The sequence below is a fragment of the Otolemur garnettii genome, unplaced genomic scaffold (genome assembly GCF_000181295.1).
Source record: "Otolemur garnettii isolate 467f Iridium unplaced genomic scaffold, OtoGar3 scaffold00004, whole genome shotgun sequence".
NCBI lineage: Eukaryota > Metazoa > Chordata > Mammalia > Primates > Galagidae > Otolemur > Otolemur garnettii.
The window spans coordinates 39,933,988-39,942,430 of record NW_003852399.1 but is presented as its reverse complement, the minus strand read 5'-3'; the positions used below and the strand labels follow the sequence as shown (position 1 = coordinate 39,942,430).

The 8,443-nt window shown below is 35.8% G+C and overlaps 1 pseudogene across 1 annotated transcript; it reads right to left on the bottom strand.

The window, feature by feature from the left end:
• Positions 1–1,984: 1,984 nt before the first annotated feature.
• On the bottom strand, positions 1,985–3,040 carry LOC100961685 (annotated as a pseudogene). The gene has a single exon (XR_001161608.2). The product of XR_001161608.2 is annotated as a 60S acidic ribosomal protein P0 pseudogene (transcript).
• Between the last annotated feature and the right edge of the window lie 5,403 nt (positions 3,041–8,443).

Here is an 8,443-nt window from a genome sequence, read left to right as displayed (position 1 = left end):
AAAAAAAAAAAAAAGAAAAGAAAAGAAAAGAAAAGAAAAGAGGGAAAGAAGGAAGGAAGGGAGTGCAGGAGGAAGGATGGACGGGGAAAGAACAAAAGGAGACAGGCAATGAGATGTGAAGGGAAGCACTTTTTTAAAAAAAGACTAAACACAGAGTGAGAAAATGCCGTCTAAAACAGTAACTGAAAATAGGTTAAATCACCCAATTGGGAGGCAAAAACAAATAAATAAATATTAGGTTAGCAATATCTGTAATATGCTACTTAGAAGAATCACAAGAAAAGTAATATTTTTAAAGTTAAAAATGAAGGGATGAACCGTCCAAAAATCTTCAGAGGTTTTATATGTGATACCTATTAAATATATAAGAATTATTTATCTCCTTGCCATGTAACACATTTTAGAATACATAAAAGGCCTAACTCTCTCAATATACCCAATTCATTTTATGAAACTACCATGACTGTCATATAAACACTTGACAAAAAAAATAGCACCCAAAAGCTAAATATAAATAACTCACTAATATAGATGTGAAAATCTAAAATAAAGTCAAATGCTAGCAAAAAAATATGAAAGATTCATGACAAATTATGTTTTTGTGACAAAAATTCATATACATTGTCACACACATGCATATACACATACATACACACATATTCATCTTAAAACAGCATCCCATTTCATACTGAAGAAAGATGTTTCAACTTAAGTTGCTTTTAAAATAAGAATATCTTTTACTTAAATTAATATTTTATCTTAATCTTGAAGAGGAAGTTAGTTCAGTAAAACAAGAAATAAAAATCAATAGTATGATTATTAGAAATGATCAGAACATTTTTTGTTTGAATGTGGAATGTGATGTGGGTTGGATTATCAACCTCCAAAGCCAAGCAAGTGGGAAGAAATACTTTCAGGCTTAATTATAAGTTTGTAAAAATTGTAAATATCCCACAAAGGTAGAAAGTTACATAGCTTTGGAATATACAAATAAGAACTGGAAACTATAATGAAAAAAAATCCTTTAATAAAGATAATATGCCTAGTTAAAATAGGAACACAGTCATAAGAAATGCATAAATATACATAGCATAAACTATAAAATTTTATTCATAGATATAAAAAATACAATCTACGAACATAAGATATTCCTAGATAATAAGTTTGAAGTTGAAAATATGCCAACTTTTTGCACATTAACTCAATATAAATTTTTCTCTAAGCCTCAAATACCTCTTTTGCTCCATAAGCTTTTCATGCTATTTTATATGCTAATAAGTCCCAAATGTATACTCACAGCCCTGCCCTCTCTTATTCTACAGCCAACTTCTCATTGGACATTTTAATTTGGATGTGTCACAGAATCTCAAACTTAACTCTTATTATCCACCCAAAATGGATGCTACCTCTAGAGATTCCAACCCTAGAAATGGTACCTCTATCCACTCACTTACCAAACAAAGAAAATCATCATGGACTTCTCTCTCTACCTCCAATATATCACCACATTTCATTTCTTCTACCCCAAAGTACACTTTAAATAGATCTACTTTCTTAAAATTTTATGTTAGATATTCCAGAAATCACCTCCTAATTTATCTGCTCTCTTCTACTCTACCTATAGTGCCAATCTAAGACTCATCTTTTCAAGATGTTAATGACAATGTAAATTGCTACACTTTTGTTAAAAAACTTAATAGCATTCCAATGCTAAATCCAAAGAGTAATTCCGAAGCTCTTGTCATTGCCCATGAGGTTCTGCATGCCTCACCCTTGCTGACTTCTCCTACCTCTTCTGTCTGTTCCTTGAATATACGGGGCTCATTTGCTCTTTATGCCATTGTTTTTGTTGATACCATGTCTAGAATACTTTCCCTCCATCTCTTCATGAGGCCAGAATGCACTCATTTGTCAGTTGCTAGATTAAAGGTTGATACCATTCTGAAGTAGGTCTTTCCCACCTTCTGTCCAACCCCATTATTCATTTTTTTTTAATTTTTAACAGAAGCCTTTATTTGCCTGTTCTGAAAATAAAGCTGGCTGAGTTTCCTCTTTTTGGTGATTAGTCAAAGAGACCAAATCCCATATCCTCGTCTGACTCCTCTGACTCTTCTTTGGTGTCAACCTTGGCTGGGGCTGCAGTGGCAGCAGGAGCAGCAGTGGTGGTGGCAGCCACAGGGGCAGCAGCCACAAAGGCAGATGGATCAGCCAAGAAGGCCTTGACCTTTTCAGCAAGTGGGAAGGTATAATCAGTCTCCACTGACAAAGCCAGGACTCTCTTATAACCATTGATGATAGAACGAGGTACTGATGCAACAGTCGGGTAACCAATCTGCAGACAAACACTGGCAACATTGCGGACACCCTCCAGGAAGCAAAAAGGTAGAGTTTCCTCTGTAATGTCAAGCACTTCAGGGTTGTAGATGCTGCCACTGTCAAACACCTGCTGAATGACCAGCCCAAAGGAGAAGGGGGAGATATTCAGCATGTTCAGCAGTGTACCTTCACTGGTTCCCACTTTGTCTCCAGTTTTAATCAGCTGCACATCACTCAAGATTTCAATGGTGCCCCTGGAGATTTTAGTAGTAATACCTAAAGCCTGGAAGAAGGAGGTCTTTTCTGAACCCAGACCAGTGTTCTGGGCTGGCAGGGTGACTTCACATGGGGCAATGGCACCAGCACCGGCAGCAGCCAGCATCTTATTGGCCTGCAGCATGTCCCTGATCTCAGTGAGGTCCTCCTTGGTGAACACAAAGCCTACATTTCCCCGGATATGAGTCAACAGTTCTCCAGAGGTGGGTTGCTTTCCAGATGCCCTTGGATGGCCTTGAGCATCATGGTGTTCTTGCCCCTCAGCACCACAGCCTTCCCTCGAAGGGGCATATGGATCTGCTGCATCTGCTTGGAGCCGAAGTTGTCTGCTCCCACAATGAAGCATTTTGGATAATCGTCCAAAAGTTGTATGATCTTAAGGAAGTAGTTGGACTTCCAGGTCGCCCTGTCTTCCCTGGGCATTATGGCAGTGCGTGAGGGATTGCCATGCAGGGTTTAAAGACGATGTCATTCACTGGAGGACGCCTGGTGAGAAAAGCAATCCCATTATTCTTCATCAAAACACCTTGATTGCTTGTTTCATAGAACTTTCTGATTTATAGTTTATGTACTTCTTCATCACTGTACTTCCTGTCCTTCTGATTAAATTATAAATCTTGATAAAACCAAGGTTTTGGTCTATTTCCCGCATCATCCAGCATCTAGCTCAGTGCCTTAGTAGAGAAGCAATAATAATATCAATGAAATTTGTATTTTAATGGAATTTTTATTCTAAATTCTATTTAGAAAAATAGCAAATAAAATAAAATAATAATACATGAAGGAATTATAAACAATGAAAGGAGAGGAATATCTCATCCCATTACACTAATGATTAAACCAGAAAGTTAAAAACTCAAAGGAATCCAGAAGACCAAAAATCGAATTACAACAAATATATTTGTATCAGAATGTTTATTTCAGCCCAATTCATAATTGCTAGGTCATGGAAGAAGCCTAAATGCCCATCGACCCACAAATGGATCAATAAATTGTGGTATATGTACACCATGGAATACTATGCAGCCCTAAAGAAAGATGGAGACTTTACCTCCTTCATGTTTATATGGATGGAATTAGAAAATGTTCTTCTTAGCAGAGTATCTCAAGAATGGAAGAAAAAGTATCCAATGTACACAGTCCTACTTTGAAACTAATTCATAGCTTTTATATGAAGGTCATAACCTAATTATAGCCTTAGAATATGGGAAGGGGGGAGGGGAAGGTGAGAGAGATGGATGGGTGGAGGGAGGGGGATTGGTGGGGTCACCTCTATGGTTTATCTTACAAGGGTACAAGTGAATCTTTCTAAAAGCAGAGTATGAATGTCTTAACTCAATAACTAAGAAAATGACATGAAGGTTATGTTAATCAGTTTGATGAGAGTATTTCAAAATGTATATGAAAACAGCACACTCTATCCCATGATTGTATTAATGTACACAGTTACGCTATAAGAAATTTAAAAAAAAATACAATTAAAAAAAAACTCAAAGAAAAAAAAAGAAAAGAAAGGAGACTGTCATATCTTTGAATAGAACAGAAGCTTTATAAATAAGCCTTTCTATGTAAGAAAATATTTCATTAAAGTATTTCTCAAATATTTAATAAATAATATTTAAAGCTCAAGTTAAATAGTACCTCAATGAAAGTGGTATGATATTTAACCAATAAATCACGGACAATTATTTGGATAATTTTTAGAATATATAAAATTTGATACCACTCCTTATGGTACTTCTCAAAATAAATGAGAGACTTACTTTTGGAGTCAATATTTTAATCAAACTTTAAAAACACCTTGTCTAAAACCATAACTAACACTAGACAAAAAGCTTTCTGTGCATAAAAGAAAGAAGAATTCACAAGGAAAGATTTTATTACAAAAGATTTTAACATCTATAAGTCAATCATATCAAACAAACTATTAATATGAGTTTTCATCTTTTAAGATTAATAAACTCATTTTATTAAAAAAATCAAAATAATAAAAAAACTTAGATACCTGGGCAAATGGCGTAAATCTGGACAATTTTGAAACCTAATATTCTGTCTTTGAACAGCAGCTAGAGATAGGGATGTTTTTTAAGGTTAGCTAGATACTGATCCCTCCTTGAAAAGGTTACAGTTTTGGATATTTGTCTACATAATCTGTTTGTTTTGAGGCAGAGTCTCACTTTCTTGCCCTCAGTAGAGTGCTGTGGTGTCATCGCTCACAGCAACCTCAAACTCTTAGGCTCAAGCAATTCTCTTGCTTCAGCCTCCCCTGTAGCTGGGACTACAGGCACCTGCCTCAATGCCCAAATATGTTTTACAGACAGGGTATTTCTCTTGCTCAGGCTAGTCTCAAACTCATGAACTCAAGTGATCCACCCTCCCTGGCCTCCCAGATTATAGGCATGAGCCACCTGGCCTGCCTGTCTATATAATCGTACAGAAAAGTTTTTGGTATAGATTCTTTAGGCATGGTGATGTAACCCTTAGTATAAAAGAAATTGGTGAGGCTTGGCACCCATAGCTCAGTAGTTAGGGCGCCAGCCACATACACCAAGGCTGGTGAGTTCAAACCCAGCCTAGGCCTGCTAAACAACAATGACAATTGCAATAAAAAATAGCTGGGCATTGTGACAGGTGCCTGTAGTCCCAGCTACTTGGGAGGCTGAGGCAAGAGAATTTCTTAAGCCCAAGAGTTTGAGCTTGCTGTGAGCTGTGATGTCATGGCACTCTATCAAAAGCAACATACTGAGACTCTCTCTCAATAAAATGAAAAGAAATTGGTGAAATGATAAGCCTGCTTCTTTCTGCCTCTTTCTCACCTCTGGAAAAATTCTACAATTATCATTGAGCCCCACAAAAGATGAAGATTAATGAGAAAGTTGCACAGAGATGCAATGTATCTGTTTCTCCTCTTTGTAGCCACTCCTTCTGATAAATTCTGCATCCTTGGCCAGACTAGGACTTTACATAATATAGAAACATATTTGTGTGATCTCTTCCACTAATCTATAATGCAATTGCAATACTGCAATGACTAAATAGCTCATAAACATATGATTGCAAATTAAAGCAATATTGGGCTTCTATGTTAAGCCTATTAAAACAGCAAGTAATAAAGTATATTCATTTATGTTTAGGATGCAGTAGGGTAAGCTATGAAATTCTTATATTTAAGCACTCTCATAAAATGTTAGTGAGACTATCAATTGGCAAACTTTCTGCAAACAAATTTGACAATATATCTCAGTATGCTTTAAGAGCCTTAACAAATTATTTAGCCACTGCTGTCCCAGTGCCATGCTGGACCCAGAAAGAATGGGATTCTGACAAATACATGAGGATGTAGGACTCCAGCCCCTCCCTAGAAGACCCAATCAACAAGTCTACCTAAGTGGATCTTGGTTCTAGGCCTTCCTCCTTGGAACCATGTCAGGAATCATACCAGTCAGCACAAGGACTCCAGGAACAAGCCCCCTTGTGAACCACACCAGATGGCCTGTCCAGAATCTCTGTATGTATAAGGTGATTGCTGAAGGACTTTCTGAGAAAAAACCAATCTGCAAAGATTGGAATACGTATCTATTTTGTCAAATGCATAGATATCAATGCATAGCCACAATAGATTAAGAACAGTGAAGAAAACATGAATTCACCAAAGGACAAAATAAAGCAACAGATTCTGATCCTAAAGAAATAGAGGTACACAAACTGTCAGACAAAGAATTCAAAATAATTCTTGTTAGGATTTTTAGCAAACATTAAGAAAATGCAGAGAAACAGTTCAATGAAAAGAGAAAAACGATATATGACTAGATGAGAAATTGAACTTCTACTTCTACTTTAAAAATCAAATAGAATGCTATAAGAAATTTTAAAAAATCAAATAGAAATTTTGAAGTTGAAAAATATATGAATAAAATAATGTAAAAATTATAATGTATGAGATTATTTCAGCCTTATAAAGAAAAATAATGCATTCCAGAAAAAAACGCGAGATGGTAAATAATTTTTTCCTCCATTTTTACACTTTTTTGCACCTTGACTATGTTGTTCAAGTCTTAGTACCTGGGAGATAGCATCATTGTTTGTAGAAATGCATGAATTAAGAAGAGATTGGGAACGAGATCATGTATTTGTATTTAATTTTCATTATGTTGGGTTTTAGAGAACATTAATTCATCCAAAGTGAAATTTCCAAGCATAATGTGTACTTAATATCATAAAAATGATTAAGACTGAAAATGTTGTTTTGTTTTAGAAGTCATACACAGAGATATCATTGAAGATGAAGAACAAAATTTCAACACAGAGAGGGCCAAGGGAATACTCTCTTGAAATTGTTACTGACAAGAATAGAGAAGGCAGATAAATTGGCAAACAAAATGAGAGAGAGATGAGATGATCCTGTGGCATCTCTTCCTACGTATATTTGTGGTACATGCTGTTTCACTGAACCAAAATCCTTTATATTAAACCCATAGATTGTCACTTATAACATCAGATTAACTGGGATAAGCAATCTATTAGAAAGAATATCAGAAGGGTCTATCAGAAGCAGATTTCAGCAGCTTGTTATAAGTTGTTCTAACAACTAAGTTTGGGGGATAAGGCCTCCCCATTTAGGAATATAGAAAATAATATGTCCCAATTAGCATAAATAGTCTCATGGTTTGAATGCCTGTGTCCCTCCAAATTTCATATATTCAAACCTAAACATTAAGGTGGTAGTATTAAGAGATGGGGCCTTTTGAGAAGTGATTAAGCCATGAAGGCCATACCTGCATAAATGAAATGAATTCTCATATAAAAGAGCCTTCAGAAATTGCCTGGTCCTTTCAGCTCTTCTGCCATGTGAGGACACAGTACTCATCCCTTTGACCCATATATGAAAATGTAGCAACAAACCACATTTTATAAGCAGAGTGAGGCTTCACCAGACTCCACATCTGCCAATGCCATGATCTTATACTTCTCAGCCTCCAGAACTGTAAAAATAAATTCTATTATTTATAAATTACCCAGTCTTAGGTATTTTGTTATAGCAGCACAAATGAACCAAGACACATGACTCAATCAACCACCTACCCATCATCTCACACTCTCTCCTCAATGATCCACCTTTGACTCTCAAATCTCAGGCTTCAATTCCTATTATTTTTTTCCTATATTTACAAAGATTTTATTTTTTGAGAATACTAAGTGGATACAAATGTTTTTGTTAGATGACTTAAGTCAGGGCTATAAATGTGATCATCACCCGAATAGTGTTTATTGTACCTTTTAGGTGGGGTTTTGTCCCTCCCTTCTTCCTCCTTCCTCTGCTTGATTTCCAATGAATTTCACTTCCCCCTGTCTACTTGTGTGCCCATTGTTTAGTTCCAATTTATTAGAGAGAATTTCTACTTTTTAATTTCCCTTCAGAAACTATTCAATACTCAAACACTCAGGGTTGAACTTGAGTAGGAAAAGAAGGTTTCTTTTAGTGGTGATCAAGACTGATTTAAGGAGTAATAGAAAGGTTCAAGAGAAAAGGCAAAAATGCACAAAATATGCTAAATTGATTTATTGGAAATGAATAAAAATATATTTAATATGACTTCTGGAGACTAGACTAAATGCAGTTACAAGGGTTACTTTGGTCTGCCTCTTGGCTCAATTTAGATGAGTAATAAGTGCAGGAGGAAGTATAATCCTACTAATTCAAACTTTCTGTCCATGGAGTACTTAAACAGGGCTGAACCTCTAAATATCCTTCCCAACTCTATTCATTTATCCTCACATCAAAACACAGACACAGTTGTGTCAAAGAATTCTTTAATGATCATCTACTATAAAATGTCCAAAATTTTAAGCT